Source organism: Rhinopithecus roxellana, chromosome 9 (assembly GCF_007565055.1).
Source record: "Rhinopithecus roxellana isolate Shanxi Qingling chromosome 9, ASM756505v1, whole genome shotgun sequence".
In the NCBI taxonomy this organism is placed as follows: Eukaryota; Metazoa; Chordata; class Mammalia; order Primates; family Cercopithecidae; genus Rhinopithecus; species Rhinopithecus roxellana.
The window spans coordinates 49,572,128-49,594,054 of NC_044557.1; the positions used below are offsets into that span (position 1 = coordinate 49,572,128).

The 21,927-nt window shown below is 35.0% G+C and overlaps 1 long non-coding RNA gene across 1 annotated transcript; it reads right to left on the bottom strand.

The window, feature by feature from the left end:
- Positions 1 to 4,471: 4,471 nt before the first annotated feature.
- Positions 4,472 to 21,488, bottom strand: LOC104671776. The gene is made up of 3 exons (XR_749319.2): positions 21,407 to 21,488; positions 14,390 to 14,499; positions 4,472 to 4,910 (listed from the first exon to the last, which is right to left on the bottom strand). It is a non-coding gene; the product is annotated as an uncharacterized LOC104671776 (long non-coding RNA).
- Between the last annotated feature and the right edge of the window lie 439 nt (positions 21,489 to 21,927).

The window sequence follows — 21,927 nt, forward strand, 5'->3', positions numbered from 1 at the left end:
CCTTAGGAGCATGGAGCAAGGACGTCATATCATTTGTTTTAAAAGTAACCTCATTCCTGACTTCTCTCTTTTATTTCCCCTGAGTTGATTTCCCAACCACAAAATTTTACTTTGATTATAAGTAGTCATGTCATATTTCTTTTTAAAATAATTTTGCATCCTTTCTGGGTGGAGAAGAAAGGAGAAAAGGGGAGGAAATGGAGAGGAATCAATAGAAAAAGAGGAAAGGAAGAAAAAATTACACTTACGTACGTCTTGTGAGTCTTGCTGCTTCCTTCTTCCTATGTATTTCTCAAATCTTAAAGTAAAAATAACAGATATTTTTGCAAACAAATAGTTTTTAAGAAACTTGTGGCAAAATGGAAATTGATTCCAAGTATATCAAGGAACATGAAATAAGCTACACTTAAAGAGAGGTGGAAGCAAAGCTCATTGCCTTTGATAACAGAAAAAAGATAGTTTTCATAGGGCAGATGAAAGATGTAATTTCACAGCCAGGTCCCCAAATAGAGGAAGGCCACAGATAAGAACAAGAGACTGGGAGGAAAGAGTTGATTTGGTTGCAAGATAACATAATTTTGGTGAAACAAGAAATGGGAATGAGGCAATTGGGAGAAGAGATGAAAGTTCAAAGCTGCATCTCTGAATCAGAGTTCATTACAATCAGGAAAGCCAAAGAATAAAGGATTAATGTGTAAGTTATAGTGTTTTATGAGAATCACGCCTCGCCTATATATAGCTTGTATTTAGCCCCATGTACACCTTGTACACTTGTAATTCACCCCTGCTGTGTGATTCCTCAATATCATGACCATCTACTCTGACATGAGAAAGGGGAGACATTACTCCTTTAAACTGTAATTACCTAGGACTTCAGTGACTATGCTTCTCTGTTGAGCAGAGACAGAGATATATAAACTTGGCTAATTTAGCTTTAGAAAAAAACTTGATCACAAAAGTAAGACACTAAAAGGATAAGATAAACAGACATAAATCTCAACACTATAAGGGATCTAAGTAACCAAACCTCATAAATTTTATATGAAGAAACTGAGAGCCTCAGACAAGTGACTTAGCATTTACTCAGCCCATGAATTGTAGTTCAAATGAATATAAACAAACAATAAAATGAACAAAACAAGACATAAAATGTAGAATAATGTCAAGAATAAGACAAGATCCACATTTTCTAAGGAAGCCCTCAAGGCCCATCTGAATGGAGCCCTACCAACCTTCTCTAGCCTCACTGTTATCTGATCTCCTATCCTTTTAACACTCACCCACCACCAAATGCCCCTTCTCCTTGCTCTCTGTCATGCTCATGCCTCGGCTTGACCATGCTGCCGTATTTACAATATTCTTATCTTTTCTGCATTATTCCTTTCTTAGCTAACTTCTACTCACTCTTTAAGGCTCAGCCTCAGCTCTGTTTCATTTTGAATATCTTCTCTGGCTTGCCTCCATCATCAGCCCTGGTGAGGCATCCATCCTTTCTATGGTTTCCATAGCACCACTTTCATCACTGCACAGTGTGTGAGAGCATGGGTTCTGGGTCAAATTGCCAGTGTTCAAATCCTAGCTCTACCCTTAATTGTCCTGGGTGACTTTGGGCAAGTCACGTAATCCCTCTGTGCCTCGAGTTGAGCACCAGTGAAATGGGAATAATAATATAGCTATCTTCAAAAGGATATTATTTTATATTAAAAGAGTTTATTTATGTAAAGTTCGTAGAAAACTGCATGCCACATACTAAGTGTTCAATGCATGTTAGCTACTACTATGATTATCTTCATCACTGCTCTTACGAAAATATCTGTGAGCTTCTTGAGGCAAGAGAGAACGACTTACTCATCTCTGTTCTTCTGCCTTTAGCATGGTACCTGACACATAGTACATGCTAGTAAGTGTTTCATAAATGAATGAGTGGTTGAACAAAGTCTCTCTATTTTTCTTTTGTCATTTAATTTGCAGAGGTGGCTTAGGGTAAGGCTTATATTTGAGAAATGGTAGTAAATTGGAGAAATGAAATAGGCCAATTACATTTTGAGGCAGATAGATCTGACTTTATACCAAAATGTTAAAGACTTCTATGAGATGCTCTCCTTCATACACCTAAATCCATGGCTGTTACCAGAATCCAAATGCCAGGTCTAATAGAACAAGGAAGGGAATTTAAACTATTCATCCACTATATCAAAGTAAGCCTGTTGCCTCTTCTTACCTCATGCCCAGGAGTCCTATATAAAATCCCTCTCTTTATATACTATGAAAAGGCATTATTATCACACTTATTGTTAATATTATTAAAAAGTGATTTTAATATTAAATATTAATTAATGTGTTATATTATTTATAAACTGATGATCCAATTTATTAAATTTGATTAGTTTGATATTAATATTAAATATGAAAAGGCAGCTCAAAAAGGGTATGTTTTAAAAGAAACTAAGTTCAAAATCCAGTGAGAATCTGTTGACCTTTTTTTATAAACATTCATGTTCGAGTAAAATCTTTCCTGCCTCTTTTCCATTGAGTGGCCTGAGTGGATGTTTAGCAGCAGGACTAAAGGAAAGAATTATGAGCTACAAATATCACTATCTGCCCTTGTGATAGTACAAACAACAAGAATAATCTGTCCTGTGTGTTTTATTCCCATTTAAAAGAAAAAAATTGGCTTCTATATCCTGCTGGAGCTCTGACACTGTCTCATGAATGAACTTTTGTCCTTCCCTGGCTATTGTTTGGTTTGTACATATGCATCCTGGAGCTTTGTAACCAAATACGGAGGGTGTAGTGATCATGAAAATTAACAATAGATGTAAAGACTAGAATCTGACAACACTGACAAAGAACAAAAGACAACATACTATCTATTGTGATTTCTAGTTGGGGAAAACAAGACAAAATTGTAGCTTATTAGGATCTAGTCCTCATTCAACTTTGGATTTTAAGTAAAACAAAAACTGTTTGTAAATTATTGTTTGATTTCCTCCTTTATCAGACAAAGAGTTTTAACTTGGGAAGAAAGGCTATGCTGATGACACAGTAAAAATTACAGGTGTTTGATCTCCAATTTGGCAATCCCCAAATCTACCTGTACACTTTTCTGCTCCCTATCACCCATCTCCTAAACTTCCATTGGGTGTTAAATGGCCTTTTTAAGAATAACCCCAATGAGACACAGGAACTTATGTCCCCATTCCCCAGATAACCCAAGGAGCTAGTTGGAGATTTGGAGAGATTTACTGGAAATATCAGCCCCAAACCAATGTAGTGCTTTTCAACTCCAAAGAGAGGTTTAAAGCCACATATGGAAGCCTCAATGGAGAGCATGACTTTTGAAGAGCAGAGACTGGCCTCATGAAAATTTAGAAATGGCCCCTTTAATTATTTGGCACCTGGACAGGTGAATCAAACAAGCGGTTCCCAATCGTCCCTTCAGTTCCCTCTACCTCTCACCACATTGGCCTCCTCCTCTCCACTCTCACCACTGCTGTTAAGATACTCATGATCGCTTCCAATAATTATTTTCATATCCCTACTTACTGTGTGACTCTGGGTGACACAGGAATTACTATTAAACATTTTCCTTCTTTTCATAATGGAGTTAAATTTAGAATCTACCTCAAAGGAGTGATGTCTAGATTAAATTACATAAAAATGCTAAATCTAGCAATAATCAATAAATGTTTGGTAACACAATAGAAATCAATACTTCTAAGGCATAGTTTCCACATCCTTGATTTCATAAGAAGAATGCAAGTTTTAATTTTTTAGATTACCATAAAAGATAGTGATTTGATTGTTGCTGACACAAACAACATCTGTTTTCTCCCAAACAAAAGTTGGATTATGCTGGAGTAGCACAGAAGCACAAGAGAAGCACATGATCCAGTAATTGTGTGGTAAGGAAGTTTTTGAGTAGTGACTTCTGGTCATTTGAAGAGCTCTAATCACAGGCTTTAGATGTTCACAGAGCAATTTTCAAGAGGCCATTTACTGAAAAGGACATCTGTTCTGGAAAATAGAAACTTCATTTATAATATTATTTCTACTAATGAGGATTATGTCAAGACAATGATAAAAGTTTTTATATCTGTTTGCAGACTTTACGATTTCAATATTTTAAGATAATCTGAAAAAAATTGGAATGTGCCACAGCTGCATGAGTAACTAAAGGTAACAGTAGCCAAGTCTCATTGGATGACCCAGTTCGGCTAAAAGCTTCTCTTAGAAATATGCTATAATTTTTAGAGGAGCTTAGAGTGACTGTGCGGTTCACAAACTGTGTAAATAAAAAGGTAAATTCTTAGCTTAATAATTGATGTATTGTGTGAGGTACAATAAATGGTTTAACCACCCTGAAATTTATTTTCAAAATAAAATGAACTCTATATGTGTTCCTAAGAGATGCAGAGAAACTCACACTAGGATGCCTTGAGATAAAAAAAGATGTTTATTTATCCTTTGTTTCAACCTAGTTAGAACTAATTAGAATAAAATAAAATTAAGGAGAGCTAATTAGAATAAAAATTAGATTGATTATTTCTACTTCCAGTCAAAAGTAAAGATGTAGAATCAATTTTATGGAAAAAAAGTTTGCCAGGTTTTACTAAATTCAAGGCTGTTTTCTTCCCTCTATTTGTTTAGGATAAACGTAGGCTTCTCCCTGCATGTCAATACAATATTACATTTGGCAAGTGTCTCCCGTTTCCAGATGATCCCGGTAGTTCATTGTTTGGGCTATTGATTTTAATTAGTGCAAGTGGATCAGCAGCTCTCACTTCAGTTGATCTGAAAATAAATATATCTAGATGCTTCTCCTCTGCTCTTCCTTCCTTCAGAAGAGGGAACACAGTTTTTCACCTTTGAAAATCAGTAGAAGAGAACTCTATGCCAGCAGAGTTCATCTGTGAACAACCAAAAGAAAAAAGTCAAAATAATGGTTGATTCATTTTTGTTGTAATATACAATTACTTAGAGCTGTTCCTATTGAGGAGATCTAGTCAGAAAAAGAATTAAATCACTCCTGCCAACAAAATTGCTTATGCAGGTAAATAGAAACCAAAAGTCAGTGTATGATAAAGAAGAAAGCTACAATCTGAGGAAGAAAAGCCCAGGTAGTAGGTCTAAGAAGTTACAAACACTTATTACTGCCAACAACATCAGTTGGCTCTCTTGTTAGTTTTCCATGGAGGTTTTACATTCAGGTTTTGCCTACTGACATGACCTGAACTTGCCTTGAATTTCCTTTCATTGAGCACTGGGGATTACATATTTTTCCAAATGCTACAGTCTAAATATCAAGTAAATTTCAAACTTCAGACCAAAATTTTTAGGAGGGTAAGTGGAACCTATTTTGAAGGTCTCTTTTAATCTTCCAGTTAATTTCATGAGTTTATTGCTTAGAACTTGAATCCTAGAGATTATCTTGTAAAAAACTTATAATTTTCTTTCTAGTATAAGAGGATCTCTCAGGAGGCTGAATTTAATAAATTATGTTGTCAAAATGTCATCAATAAGCAAACACTAATTCTATGTCTAGTCAAACTCATAGCAATAACAAATGGTGGTTTCTAGGAACAAGAAAAGGTAGGGAGCTGATAAGTAGATGTAAAGTTTCAGTTATGCAGAATGGGTGTGGGAAGAGCTTTTAGAGATCTGTTGCACGAAAATGTGCATACTGTTCTATCCAAGTCTCTGTGTGTGTGTGCATATGTGTGTGTAAAAATTTTTTGGTGAGTGACTTAAATGAGGACAGAAATACTATGTTTGGCAAACTGACAAACTTATTGAATAAGTGGTCATTTTGATAACATGAAGGCAGAGGAAAAACATGTTAAAAATGACTTTAAAGTTATGATAGATCTAACAAGATAAAATGTAATAAACTAAATATTTATCAAATATAAACACATAAACAGACATACACAAAATACAAAATGTATTTCTATAATTTATACAATATGGCTATATAATATATAAATGTATGTAAATGTTATACTTTAATGAAATAACATAAAAATAATACATAAATATATAACCAAGCATAAAAATGTAAATATATAAAGACAAAAATCCTTCCCATCAATAATCCCAAGTTCAGGATAAAAGCTTATGGCTAAGTAGTTCTTATGTGAAAAGCAATTTGATTTTGTAGTTGCCATCAAAACTTATATGAGTAATGTGATGAGGCTGGGCCAATAATTAATGAACTGAGCTACACACATAAAATTTTAGAGTCCAGAACAAGGAAATAATTTTTTTTTCTCACACTGAATTATGTACATGCTAGAGGACCACTGAATTGGTATGTACATTTCAGGGAGACATATCTACAAGGATGTTTGGCAAACTTTAATATTAAAAAGACAGAGAAACATGTAGATGATGACAGAAAATGTAGATGATCTGGTGTGAAGAAGTAAGTCTTCAAAATTAAATGATGTACTTGAGAGACTTTCTTAAAGATCACTGAGTTTGTAAATGCTGAGAATTAGATAGATTCCTTTGTAGTTCTATAGAACAGAATGGAAATAAAAAGTGTAAAATTATATCAGCAAACAGATGCTACAGTTCTATCTACATCACAAGTTTGGGGAAGAAGAGGTGCTATGATTTGAATGTGTCCCCCAAAAAGGCATGTTTTTGAAATGTAATCCCCAATGCCACAGGGTTGGGAAATGTGTTTTTGAAACTTAATCCCCAATGCCACCCTAATGGAAGGTGTTAAATCAAGAGGACTCCATCCTCATGAAAAGATTAATGCTAACTCTAAAAAGGCTTGAGGCTTCAAGTTCTATCTCTTACTCTTTCTTTCCCTCTCTTTGCCTTTCTACCATGTGATGATGCAGCAGGAAGGTCCTTGCTAGATGCCAGCCCCTCAATCTTGGACTTCCCAGCCCTGAGAACCAATAAATCTCTGTGCATTATCAATTATCCAGTCTCAGTTGTTCTGTTGTAGCAGCAAAAAAATGGACTAAGACAAAAAGAAAAGGTTTATGTAAGAGATATGCAGTGCCTGACACCTGAAAGCCACTCAATGCATGGTAGCAGCTATTGTTGTTATTATAATTACTTTGTTTATTTGAGGAAAGGAGGTGGGTATTATCTCTCAGACCCTTCTCATCAATTCTCCTACTTCTCTGAACACAAATTTAATATGATTAAGGTTTATTCAATTAATTGTTTTATATATATGTAAAATTGTTAAATACATATTGTATGGCAATGAAGTAGATGAACACAATTATTTAGAAAGCCAATAAGAATAAAATTTACTGCTAAAACTATGATAATCACAGAACTTTTCCCAATGATATTCGTCCCAAGATATGCTGCTCCTTATTCACTTGTCCATTAGAGACTGTGGCTGAGAAGCAATTAATCAGATTTTTGCAGATGAGAAGTCCCATTTTCATTATTCCTGTATTCCTGAATTTATTTTTGGGAGCTATTTTAGGCATTTTAAATTGATGTTTCTTTATTAAACTAAATACTTGACAAGCCAACACAAAGCACATTTGCCATGTTTGTTTATGGAACCTAGTAACTTTGAGACTCTGGTGGCTATGTATATCTGATAGAAAAGATAATTGAACCACTGTACAATTGGTTAGTAAATAATTATAATAGTTTTACCATCCTGTAATAATTGACTTGTATTAAAGTGTTTCCTGAGTCATTAAATCTCAAGGATATCTATTTGGTCATGTTTTCTTGTGGCATTTCAATGCTACTGGTGACTTCAACAGTTAAGAAATTGAACTATGTGTTCATGAAAATACTCAATCATCAAAGTTTATGGTAAGTCTGATACCTATCTAAGTAATAAGCAAACTTTGAAAAACAATATCATTTAATGGTATGACTTATCATCATCCTCATCATTGACATCATTATCATTAAAAGAGAAATAGTTACAAATGACCAGAACTTTTATCATAATTAATATTCAGTTCATACTAATTCCAACCTCAAATTATTTCTCTGAAAATCTGTGGGATGTTGTAAGAAGTCAAAACAGTTGTCTATAGCACACAAATGCTCTTCTCTACTTTGCTTTTTTCCTCTTTTATCTCTACCTCCTTCCTCCTTGGAGTTTTTTCCTCTCAACTTATTCACTCATTTTTGTCTCCAACATTGCTTTTTCTCTCCACTTTTACGAATGAAAATCCAAAGGAAAGCCTTAGTTTATATCTGAAATATCTACATACAGGATAAAGAGAAACGTATTTGGTTTTTGTCCTTAGAGCTTTTAAAATCCTTGGAAATGAAGATTCAGGAAGCTTCCTGGTTCGTGAACCAGGAAAGTACACGGAAACACTACACCCTACCCCCATACCTTGTTCTATGAATTTTTTTCATTTTGCTGTTCTTCAGTTGTATCCTTTCCTGAGGTCTGTCAGCCATTCTAATGAAGCATCAAACCTGAGGAGGGAGTTGTGGGAACCCCTGATTTAGAGCCAGTTGGTCAGAAGTACATATGGCCCAAGACTTGCAACTGCTGTTTGAAGGACGGGCAACCTTGTGAGACTGAGTCCTTTAACTTGTGTCTGACACTAAATCCAGGTAGATAGTATCAGCATTGAATTGAATTTGTAGACACCCAGTTGGTGTCAGAGAATTGGATAATTGATTGATGTTAGAAAACACTATACTACAGGTTTTTTAAATTAACAGGTGGTTAGATAACTACCTGTGATAATTATATCCTTGCTTATTAATATGGCATTTAAAAGCTACTTATTATAATTACATTTTGTATTCTAGGGCTGACTTTTGCTCACTCCTTAAATTTCTTAAAAGTAGGACAGGCGGACAATTCTGATGCAATCTTCTTTCTTAAAGACCATTGGATTTGTAAATGCCAAACAAGCAATATTAAGACATTTTATGTAGGGCCAGTCACGGTGGCTCATGCCTGTAATCCCAGCACTTGGGAGGCCGAGGTGGGAGGATCACCTGAGGTCAGGAGTTCGAGACCAGCCTGACCAACATGGAGAAACCCCACCTCTAAATTTAGCCAGGTGTAGTGGTGCATTCCTGTAATCCCAGCTACTCAGGAGGCTGAGGGAGGAGAATTGCTTGAACCTGGGAGACAGAGGTTGCAGTGAGCCAAGATCACACCATTGCACTCTAGCTTGGGCAACTAGAGCAAAACTCCATCTCAAAAAGAAAAAGAAAAAAGAAAAAAAGAAAAAGAAAAAAAGGCATTTTATGTAAAGTTTATTATATTAGTTATTATATTACACATATGCAATATGTATTTATTATTGCCCTTGTGGAAAAAAATTCTCAAATTACAAGTAAAGATTCTTTACTTGGGGGCAGCACCAGGTAGCAAACTGCATGCCTTAGATAAAATCGAATTAACTATAAGAGGATTCTGCTTGTTTAAAAAGGGAACATATATATAAAAATAAAAATGTTAAAATATCTATATGTGGGTGAGAGTTACATTATGGATGATTTATTAACACACAAAAAACATATTGGCTTCTTTTATAAAATAGTTTAAATTTTTTTCAGTGGTTGATAAAACTCAAATGCCTTTAGAGGCCAGATGAATAACAGGCTACAATAGTAACAAGAGAGATAAAATCATAAAGAACAAACATTAAGAAAATAGTACATATGAAGATTTCAATGATAAATTATCAGTCTATGAAAATAAGAACTGCAAACAAATCTTAATCTCTTAGAAAATTTGTTTTCTATAATGGTATATGTACAGTAATAGAAATTATCGTTAATGTTATTGTTAAATTGAGCAACTTAAAAGAGGGATAAAACAAGGAAAAGCATTGTAAATGAGAACTACAAATTGTTACTGAAAGAAATTAAGAAGTTCGTAAATAAATGGAAATACATCCCACCTTCATGGGTTAGAAGACTTAATCTCATTAAGATGTCAATACTACCAAAGCAATAGACAGATTCAGTGCAATCCCTATCAAAATATCAATGATGTTTCTGCAGAAACAGAAAAATGTAGCCTAAAATTCATATGGAATCACAAGAGACCTTGAATAGCCAAAACAATATTGAAAAAGAAGAAAAAAGTGAGAGGACTCATACTTCCTGATTTTGAAACATATTACAAGTCTACAGTAATCAAAATAGTGTGATACTAGCATAAAGAGAGATACATAGATGGAACAAAATATAGAACCCAGAAATAAACACTCCTATATATGATCAAATGATTTTTCACAAGGGTGCCAAGACATTCAATGGGGAAAGGACAGTCTTTTCATAAATGGTGCTGGGAAAACTGGGCATTCACATGCAAAAGAATGAAGTTGCACCCTTAACTGACATCACATACAAAAACTAATTCAAAATGGATCAAATACAGAAATGTAAGACCTAAAACTATAACACTCTTAGATGAAAACATAGGGGGAAATCGTCACAAGATTGGATTTGGCAATAGTTTCTATGACATGAATAGCATATGCAACAAAGAAAAATTAGACAAGTTGGACTTTATGAAAATTTTAAAAATTGTGCATCAAAAGACAATATCAACAGAGTAAAAAAGCAATCCACAATGGGAAAAAATTCAAATTACATATTTGATATGGGATTAATATTCAGAATATAGGGAGAACTCCAAAACTCAACAAGAAAAAATAAACATCCCAATTCAAAAATAAGCAAAGGGCTTGAACAGACATTTCTCCATAGAAATGTACAAATGGCCAATAAGCACATGAAAACACGCTCAGCATCACTAATCACTAGGGAACTGCAAATCAGAACTACAATAGGATACCACATTATATCCATTAGAATGGCTACAGTTAAAAAAAGAAAATAACAAGTGTTGGCAAGAATGTAGAGAAAATGGAATGCTTGTGCATTGTTGATGGGAATGTAAAGTGGTGCAGTCCTTCTGAAAAACAATATGCTTGCACCTGTAATCCCAGAGCTTTGGGGGCTGAGGTAGGAGAACCACTTGAATCCAGGAGTTCAACACTATCCTGAACTGAACTGTATACTTATAAGTAAGTGGTCAAGATGGTAAATTTTATGTTTTATGTATTTTATGATAATTTTTTAAATGGGAAAAAAAGGAAAATTTTAAAAACAAACCTTTGAATAAAAATTAATCCATAAGTTCATATTGATAAGAAAGAAAGAGAGGGACAGTGAGGAAAGGAGGGAGGGACAAAGGAAAGAAGGAGGAAAGAAAGGAAGGAAAGGAGAGAGTAAGGGAGGGAGGAGGGTGAGAGGGAGGAAGGAAAGAAAGGTGGAAAGAAAGAAGAAAGAAAGTTAATTTCTTTCTTACAGTATGGTGCTGATTAATACAGAGACAGAGTAATGAACTTAGAAAATAATCCATTTACATCCATCATCAGAAAAATGATTTAGGCAAGAAATCATTGGTGGATGCCAAATCAAGGCGGGGAAAGGCATTGAACAAGAAGCAGGATGTCTACAGTCTCAAAGCATCTCTCGCTAATTATTTAATAATGACAGAGGAAAATAGTAACAATACAGTGGAGAAAATAGGCAAAACCTTCACCAAGTGATCAAAATTAACACCACCAAGGAAAGGCAGATGGGCATCTTCTGCTGCCAGATACAGTTCTCTGAGAAAGACACAACATCTGTTATAGAGTATTCCAGCCAAGAATGCATAACCTAGTTCTGATTATGAGGAAATATTTGAAAAAGCCAAACTAAATGACATTCTATAAAATAACTGGCCTGCATGCTTCAGATATGTCATCGATATCGCAAACAAACAAACAAAAACCAAAATAAGGCTGAGGGTATAGTTCGGATTGAAGAAACTAAACAGTCATGACAACTAAATACAAAATATGTTCTTGGACTAGATTATGTATTGGTGGAAATTGCTTTAAGGAATATTATTTGATCTAGGGGATGAAAGTAGAATATGGAAAATAGATAAGATAAATGTATCAATGTTAAATTCTCTAAATGTAAGTATTGTATTGAAGTTATGAATTATAATTGTTCTTGGAAATATGTAAAGACTGAAATATTAAGAAGTAAGGGGCAATAATGTATTCAATCTACTGTCAAATAGTTTTAAAGAACTGTGTGTGTGTGTGTATGTGTGTGTGTGTGTACCTGGAGAGACAGAGAGAATGACAAAGCAAATGTGACAAAATGTGTAAAAATTGGTGAGTCTAGGTAAAGCATATATAAATGTTCTTATTTCGAATTTTCAAAATTAAAAATTAGATTTCAGAATTTTTTAATTCTAAAAGAAATAATATGGGGTAAATGGACAAAAACAACCTGTAAGTCAAATTCTATCCATGGACTGCCAGTTTGCAGCCTCAGATTTAAAACATCACTTGACTTCCCTGAAATAGTTAAGGAAATCATTAAAAAACAAACCAAAAAACCCACCCATTTGCAATGAAATAGAAATCAATGGAAATAAAAAGCTTTTAAGGTTTCCAACCTCAAGGCTGATGTCTGGGTGTGATTTCTTACTAAAAATTAATTTTGAAAGGATAAAGGAGGGAAATTTCCAAACAACAAAATATTGTTTTGTAAAAATTTCAAATTCAAATCAAAGGAGTGAGGTTTGTGAAGGGTCCTGAGAGTCAGATCATCCTCCCACCCAGATCCTCTCCTCTTATCATGGCACAGGAACATTGTTTTATCAGGTGGGTTGGAGAGTAAGAAGTTACACCAGATGACAGTTTTCCAGATAACAAGCTTTCACTTTAAATACTATTTCTAAAATTTTATTTTTTTCCTAAAATACTTCCTAGCATTAGTGTAAACTTTCATGTGTCTTCTTTCCATCATGTTTCAGCTAACGTTATTTGTGTTTTACTCATCAGTGCCATAACACGGGATTTACGTTCAATTTGCTGGTAGAATCTTGTTAAAAGGCAGGAACATCATTGGTTTAAAAACAAAACAAAACAAAACAAAACATGTGGGCTTCCCATAGAAATACAGATGGATTCTCCAGACCAGGTTCTTCCACCAACACACTAGGAAAGCTCTGGTTAATCATTTAGCTTCTTCGGACTCTAGTTCATCTGTAGAAAAATTGAGCTAAATTATATCACCTCTGAGGTGATAGATCTGGAAGGCCAGATCTAGTAAGCATCATCCATTCAGAAGATGATCTACTTCCATTCTCAAGACTGGACAAGAGGTAGGCCCTTACAATAATGGTCCTAGGCTTCATGTTTCAGGGTACTTTCATTAATTTTTAAATTGACAAATATATAATTTTTATATATATTTATGGTGCACTATATATATGCATATATTGCAGAACGGCCAAATCAAGCTAATTAACATACCTATTACTTAACGTACTTATCAGTTTCTGTGGTGAGAATGTTTGAAATCTACTCTTAGTAAGTTTCAGGTATATAATACATTGTTATTAACGATAGTCACCATGTTGTATAATAGACTCCTAAACTGAAATTTCTTATCTTTTGCAGTGGTTGTTATTAATGATAGTCACCATGTTGTATAAGACTCCTAAACTGAAATTTCTTATCTTTTGCGGTGGTCCCCAAGCTTTTGACTGTACTCTCCAGCCCGGAAAAGGTGGAACATGGATCCCCAATATATGCATATTAATTGCCACATGATATCCGCGTAATGTTCCACTAATAGGTAAATTGAGAAAGCACATTTAAAATAGACATTTAAAAAGAAACATACAAAAAATAAATTATAAAGGAGACCCTAATGCTTTTTTCCAGCACACAATGCATCTCCTTGCCCACTCTACTTTGCATACCACTGTGTGTAGAAAAAAGTCTAAATCCCTTCACATGGCATCTAAAGCCAGTCACATTTTGTCCACAGTTTACCCTCCTAGCTTTCCTTCGCACCACGTCCCTCAAGCACTCTTCACTCTGACCACCTGGGATGGCTCACCAGCCTCTGAACAAATCAAGCATTGTCACATCTCCTTGTTTCAGCCCCTGCTTTCCCCTGTTTTTCTGCTGAGGGGGAAGACAAACATCACACAAATGCTATGTAGTCTTTAAGACCTCCAACAAAGTTGCTTCTTTTGTGAAGCCTTCCTACCATTACAACTTATTGCTCCTCTCTCAGAGTATGACAGGATAACAGCGTGATACAGTTCACCTAGTTAATTTATATAAGTTGCATACACAAGCTAATTGAGTCTATGAACTCCTTCACGCATTTTGGTGAGTGAAGATCAAAATTATCTTATTTTTATCTTTGTCTCATTCCCAGAACCTTGTACATGGCAAGGGCTCAATAAAATTTATTAATTTCTTTAGGGAAGTTGTACCCTAGAGTTGAACTCTTGCTTTCAACCGACCCCATTTCTTGTAAAGCTGTGAAGGCAGCTATCCACAGCAAAGAAGATTACAAGTAAAACTAGTCCACAGACCTCTTATGTATCTAGAAGACTTGTTGAAGATAGTGATTATGATGACATTGTAATTCTTGATTTCTTCTTTTAGCAACATCTTGCAAAGTGGTGTTCAAAGAATGCTATTCCTGTGACGAATGAAAGTAAATTAAATATATATATACACACACACATACATATATATACACACACACATACATACATATAGTTATTCAATAGTTAACTATACCTGCCTAATTTCATATTTAAACAGATCAACTGATAATAATACATTGCAGGAATAAAATATTACCACGAACCTATTTTTTTCCTAAACATTTTTAGCTTTCCTAATTCATGGTGAATGTGACAGTGTCTATGGCATTGTGAGGGGACCAGATTAACCCAGGCAGTGGGTGGTAAGTCAGCACTTGGAGTTCATGGTTTATGGAAACAATCTCACTGACTTGAATGTGTAAAATCCAAAGAAATCCCAAAATCTTGGAGGTAATAGATGATGTAGCAGGACACACACCAGAAAGGAGGCATTGCTTTTGTGGCTATGACTTATGATCTTCCTACATATAAAAATAACCTTGGGTCGCCCTAGAGACTAATATAGTACTTGTTGGTTAACTGGGTACTAATCTAGTGGCAAAAGTAAGGTTGATTAGCATTCAAACAGTGGAAAGCCTAGACAAGGATTTTTAACCATTTATCTGCCAAGGACTTATTTGAGAAGCTAAAGAGAAGAGGCACAAAATCTTTACAAAGATGAGTTATGCTCCTGGGAAAAATTTTATCTCCTGGGATACCAGGCTAACAGGTTCTGGAGTGTTCTTTCTCTCCTGTGGTTTTATGATTTTCATGTGCAATTCATTATTTGTGTGTGTTGTGCTCTTTCAAAATCACTATTGGAAAATTGAAAAACTTCTTAGAACTCCGACCATTCAGATAAGGTCCCCAAAAGCATTTTAGAGCAGAGATACTGAAGCCCAAGAATCCAAACTTCCTGGTAGCTTTGGCAAAGCTTTTTAAAATATAAATAATCAGAACATCTTGAATTAAATAAATTCAGGGTGAATTATATAAATTTCAACGTATCTGTTTTTTTCAGTAAAATGAGGAATGCATAAATAAAGGTTTTAATGTGTACTACAATTAGATCTACTTTCTACATGCTAAACCTGGGCCCTCCGAAGTCACCATTTGTCAATAAAAAAATCAATCATACAGATCCTAGTTATACGGCCCAAATTGAATCCTTGAACTCTATATACGTTTTATTAAACCTAAAGCAATAGAAATATTTTATGAATGATTCCATGTTTCAAGAAACTCTTCTATACAATAATATATTTACTTATTACTATATTTTCCCTTAAAAAGTAAGAAAAATAAATAAAAATGAAATAAAATAAATAAAAAGTAAGAAAGAAAAAGTTCTGGACACAAAATCTAGCAAAAGGATTAGATCAGTTCTAAGAATTAATCTGAGGGGACTATTAATAAGAAATAAATATTTTTAAATTTTTGTTATTAGACCTCAAAATAGAATGGCAGATCTACAAACACTTAAACCTATGTAGGTTTCTGATTATTCCTCCCTTCTAAAGTACACACCTTAAATTATTAACTTCAAAGTTATTCATTATACCTTAAAAATTCAGTTGAGCATGTTCTCATAAAGCAAAAGGAACATTTCAGTCTGGTTTCAACAAGGTGTGATTTAGGGAACCTCTCAAAGAATGGTGGGGAGAAAAGGGATTTTAAGATATATAACTGGCTTCTTCTGAACTCCAAATATGGAGAAACTTGAACATCTCATTCAGTGTCTCTGTCCCCTTGTCTCCTTTGTGATATGCTGAAGGCTTTATAAACAGAAGGTTGGAGCGTAGTCAGCCAAGGTTTCAAAGGGGAGGCTACTTCTTACTCTATGTTTGTTAGGACTTTGATCTTATCTCTTTTGCTCATGTCAAATAAAGCTTCTGTTGTCCCAACAGCTACCCCAGTTTAGGAGCTGAGGAGAACAACAACACTATTTTTGCTGGAGAGACCCTGACTAGAGGGTGGGTGTGGGAACAGGCAGGCTAAACTGCAGAGAGCAGGCTGAGTGAGCCACAGAGTGATGCACAGTCACCCCGTTTCAGAGAACTCCAGGGGCCATCAGAATGAAGTCAGATTTCAGTGCAAAACTGTATATTTGGCCACTGTTTCCATACAATAAGGTAAAAATTAGTCATAGCAAATGGCTGCTTATTAATAAAACCAAATTATTAAAATGGTCTAAATTGTAATGCCTTCTTAGTCATTCAAATTGCCCTGGGTTAGACTTAAAATTGACATTCAGGTTTAGAAATGTAACTCTAGCTATCAGAAGGAAATGATCCTAGTTATATGGTAAGAGATATCCTGTCATCTGTCATTCTTTACAGGAGAAAACTGATTGATCCAAGGACAAACCTATCTCCATTACTTGGCTGGAATCTCAGAAGTAAACCTACGAGGATTATGTATATTTACGGTCTAATCTGTCATGCCTACATAATAAACATCATGATGTGCCTTTATGATATTCTTCACTCTCTCTTCCTCAATCTTCACATCTACTTGGTCACCAACATTTATTAATTCTGCATTAGAAGTTACTCTTGAATGAGGTTCTCCTTCCACCATCTCCTGTGTCACTAATGTGGGTCATCCGTCTACAAGATGCCAAGGTAATCATCCCAATAACCACAGGATAAATACACTCTCTTTGCACGCAGGATAAAACTCAACACCTTGGCAGGGTCTACAGGGCCCTTCGCAGTATAGCATCAGTTTAACATCATCTAACCTCATTGTCACCAAGGCCCCCTCTATTATTTATACACATGGGGAGTCCTCATTGTTCCTCAAACATCCCTCTCAGACCTCCAGCTTCAGAGAGACATTTTTTTTGGTCTTTCTTTGGTGAATTCCTAGCAATCTTTCAAGCACAGTTTCGAATGTTATATTCTCTGTAAAGTTTTCTTTGACCCACCCATCTGCCATCCTCACTCCCACAGGTAGAATATCTGGGCTTCCTCTTACTGCAACATTTTGCTCACGTCTCTTTGGGAATGCTTAACACGTTTTCCTGCCATAGTACAACATAGAGGCCAACGTCAAAGTTGAGTCTGTGACACGTCGTTGTGTGACCTCACTCAAACCACTGTACTTCCCTGTACTTAATTTCTTCAACTGTAAAATGTAAATGAATATGGCTACTAAACAGAGCTGTTTTAACAGTTCAATGATGTGTCAACACAGCTCCTGACCATGGTGAAAATTCAGCAAATAGAACTATAATTATTATTATGAATAATTGTTATGAATTATATAAGTAAATATCTATGTAAGGCTTATTAAAACTCTGTGAAGGTAAGAACTGTGGGTTTTTAACACAGTCTTTATCGCACATACACATAAATTATGTTTTTGTGCTTTATCTCCTGGATATTTGAATGGATTTTCTGTGTTTCAGTGTAACCCAGATGTAATATCCTTACCAGGTTCTTGTCTCTGGCAAGCATACCTAATCTGAAATGAATTCACCAAAGCTCAGCTAAACCATGATCAAATACAGGCAGCAACTACAGTGATTAAGTGATGTGCTAAGAATATTTATTCTTAATATTTATAGCTCTTCGTTTTAAAAATAGCCCAAAGAATTTTGGGAAAGATGATAACAGTGGGTAGGGTGAGTGTTCAAATGTGCACATATCCAGAATATACATTATCATAGAATCACTTAAATGTTTAAATTGTGTTTGTATTGCTCATTCTCAATAACTCTTTTAGATATCATAAACCTCTCCCAATCACCCAATGGAATTAAATTAATGCAGCTGTTTTGAATACTTGGCTTGAACAGAATTTTAATGATAAATATTCCTTCTGTATTTTATGTTTTATATCATATTCAGGCTCCTAAAGAAATATGCCATTTCAGGAACTTTAGTACCAACTTCCTAACAGTTCTTTGAAAGTGATATTAACTATATAACCAGATGAATGACAATTAAAATTACACTGATGAAAGCAGAAAAAAACAGCAAGTCTTGCAGTTTTCCATTGATTTCTCTGTTGCAGTAGCATTTTTTAACATGATAAAGCCCTCTTCCTGCATCATCCAGAATTCTCCACAATATTCTTAAATCAAATATATATATTTTTAAATTTTATATATATATATTTGTATACCTACACACACCTGGCTTATCTTGGCTAATCAGGCAACATTTTTCTAAATTCTAGAGCTTACAGGGTCATTGCTGTCAGATTGGGGAGGTATGATAACAACTGATATGTATTAACTGCCCTGTACTATTAAAAGCACTTAGCATATACTCAACTGTGGGTTTTTAACACAGTCTTTATGTGTTACACTTTAATGAAGGTCACAACTACCCATTTTGTTTTCCTCAATAAGTTATATTTCTGGCCTCATACTGCCCAGTTCATTTAATGATTGTTGCCTCTAGCAACAATTTCCACTAGAAATATTTTTAGTAACTGGTGGCATCTATCAATTACATTTCTTAGAATGTAGGGTTTAAATGGACAGTAATTCTGTGATTAACGAGAAATGAGTCAGAAGACCCCAATAAGCATTACTGGAAATGAGCACTCCTGGCTGTCTTTGTGTTACATGTGTTACATGGAAGGATATACTGAGATTCCCATTCACTGGAATCCGCAGCTCCGTGGTCCTGGACCAGGGGCACTGATGTCCGAGGTAGGAGACCTGAGGCATCATCTTCCCTTCATTGCTGACTAGCTTTAAAATCTCTCATTCATGTCTCTTCATATGGACTCGGTTGTCTTAGGTATAAATGTAAACTAAAAATGTCTGAAGGATACCATATTAGTCTCGAATATTTTAAGATCTCCGATAATTCTAAAATCTAGGATTTCTTTTATTTATTTGAAATCCAGAAAGTACATACTAGAATTTTATTCAAAAAAGCAAATTTGGAGATAAGTCCTAGATCTAGCACATATATATTCTAACATACATTTCTGTTTCTGCACCTAAAGTTATCATACATTTTTATTTATGTTCCCTCGCTCTTCCTGGAATGTTTCATCTTCCACTCTTCTCCATTTTTATTCAGACCTTCCCCATTCTTCCTGATGATGTCCTGCCTACCAGTCCTCATGTAGTCACAATGCATCTCAAAGCCAACAAGTACTGATTACAATTTATTCTATGATATCAAATAAGCAGTGTGTCATTGACTCTTTCTATTATACCAAATATGCAGTGTGTCCCTAATTCTAACATGCATTTCTTATTTTAGTATCTCTCAAATCAGGATGTATCTTAACAATAGACGACATATTGCAAATATAACTAACTGCTTTTCTCCTTAAGTGGCACAAAAAGTAAGAATATATATCATAATTTCTGGCATCTTGCAGTCAATGGAAATTAGTCTTACTAGTATTTGAAATGCTACCTTATTCACTAGACATATCTTGTCTGTATATTTTACTTCTTCAACTTATATACGAGAACATAATTTTTATATTTTCATATTCCTGAACTCCATATTAATAATGTTTTAGAAATTCATCAAGAATTTGATTAACAACTACAGAACTACCATGACTCAAGGAACTAGAGTCTAGACTTCTGAACAAAGATTCAATTATAATGTCTTTATTGAGGTAGAGATATGGATCAATGTATTTTAAGAATTTTCAATGAGGATTAAATTAAAAGAATTCATTTATTCTTTATCACTAAGATATAACTAGATGTTTTTCTTTTTCTCATCATTTTTCAGGCTTTCTCAGAATCTTAAGGATGATAAGAATCTCTAACCATGTTTTGGACTTCCATTTATCTGCACAGAACTTTATGCTAACCTGAGGCAAAAAATAAGACAAATTTCTAAAAATATTTTCTCTATAACTGACTTTTTTTTTTTGTCATAGTGAGATTTTATTCTGAGATATCCTCCACGAGATGGTGGAAGTGTTGATGTTCACTGAGTTTACAGCACTGTGTAAACTGCCCATCTCTCAACCAAATAAAGTCTACAATTAACAATGCAGAAATAGCACTAAACATTCATTTTCTTAGGATCTGGGCAATAATGGCATACCTCTAAAATCCCTACTTAAATGTATATCAAATAAATTTTAGAATCCAATATTAATTTTCAAAATCACACAGAGGCCAGGCACAGTGGCTGGTGCCTGTAATCCCAGTATTTTGGGAGGCCGAGGTGGGCGGATCAACTGAGCTCAGGAGTTTGAGACGAGCCTGGTCAATGTGGCCAGACCCCATTTCTACTAGAAAAAAAAACACAAAAATTAGCTGAGGGTGGTGGCACACGTCTCTAATCCTAATTACTTGGGAGGTCGAGGCATGAGAATCGCTTGAACCCAGGAAGCGGAGGTTGCAGTGAGCCAAGATGGAGCCACTGCACTCCAGCCTGGGTGACAAAGTGGGACTCCATCTCAAAAAATAAAAATAAAAAATAAAAATAAATCACACAGAACTGCATTTTTCTTATGATTATTGCTGCCTCTAGCCTGACAGAATACAGCACTGTGTTTTACCCCTCTTCTGGGCCCAAAAAAAGATTAATTTTATAAAAAATTGTTAAGCATTGGCCACATGTGAGTACTCTGCCAGCACAGTGAAAATGCAAAAATAAATTACCTTCAAGAGACCTACAGTCGAAAACAGATGTACAAGAATGGGACCCCATCTACCTCCTGAGAACATCACAGATGTTTGGGAGCAGTGTCATGGGAAACGCTTTTTAAGCATAAATGTTTATATTGAGGCTGTGATGGGGAAGACATTATAGAAAACAATATTTCATCTCCTTTACCTTAGGCAACAAAATAGCATAGATACCTTTAAAGGAACAAGTGCTAGAAGAAATAAAGATATTAAAAAATCAATATCCATGTGGGGCTAAAGGCAAGTTTTTACAGATCAGAAATAGACGAATTTTCTGAGCTCAGAAAAACAAGGCACCCAGGCATCAAGTTCCAAGAAAAAGAACTCACTTCAGAACTCTGAGAAATGTGTTAAAAGAGTTGCAATCTGCTCTCTCCTTCATACGGTCACAGAGATGCAGGAGGAGAATGTACATTTTTGACACGAAGACTCTGCAGGCACGTCACAGACCAACTCTGGCTGGGCAAGATCTAACTGCTATCTCTGGGTGCAGGCGTCAGACGACCAGGCCGGTTACAACACCAGGGCACCTTCTGAACAGCTGGGACTGACAACACAGAGGGTTTCCAGGACACACACTTTTTTCTTTGGAAATGTTTAACTCAGGTACAGACTAATGAAAAGGAAATACACCTTGGAGTCATAAATAGTTTTAGAATGAGAGCTAGTTGTGTAAATAATCTCGTTTTGTTTTGGAAATTGTACATGTGAATACTAGCTACAAGGATAAGTAAAGTCAAATACATTCTGTATTACAGAATCTAGAAAAATTTGGGCTGCAAAGATGTCCAGTGAGATACAATAACATTAAGAAATTAGGTTAAAAACAAGTAAATAAAAATATTGGTCA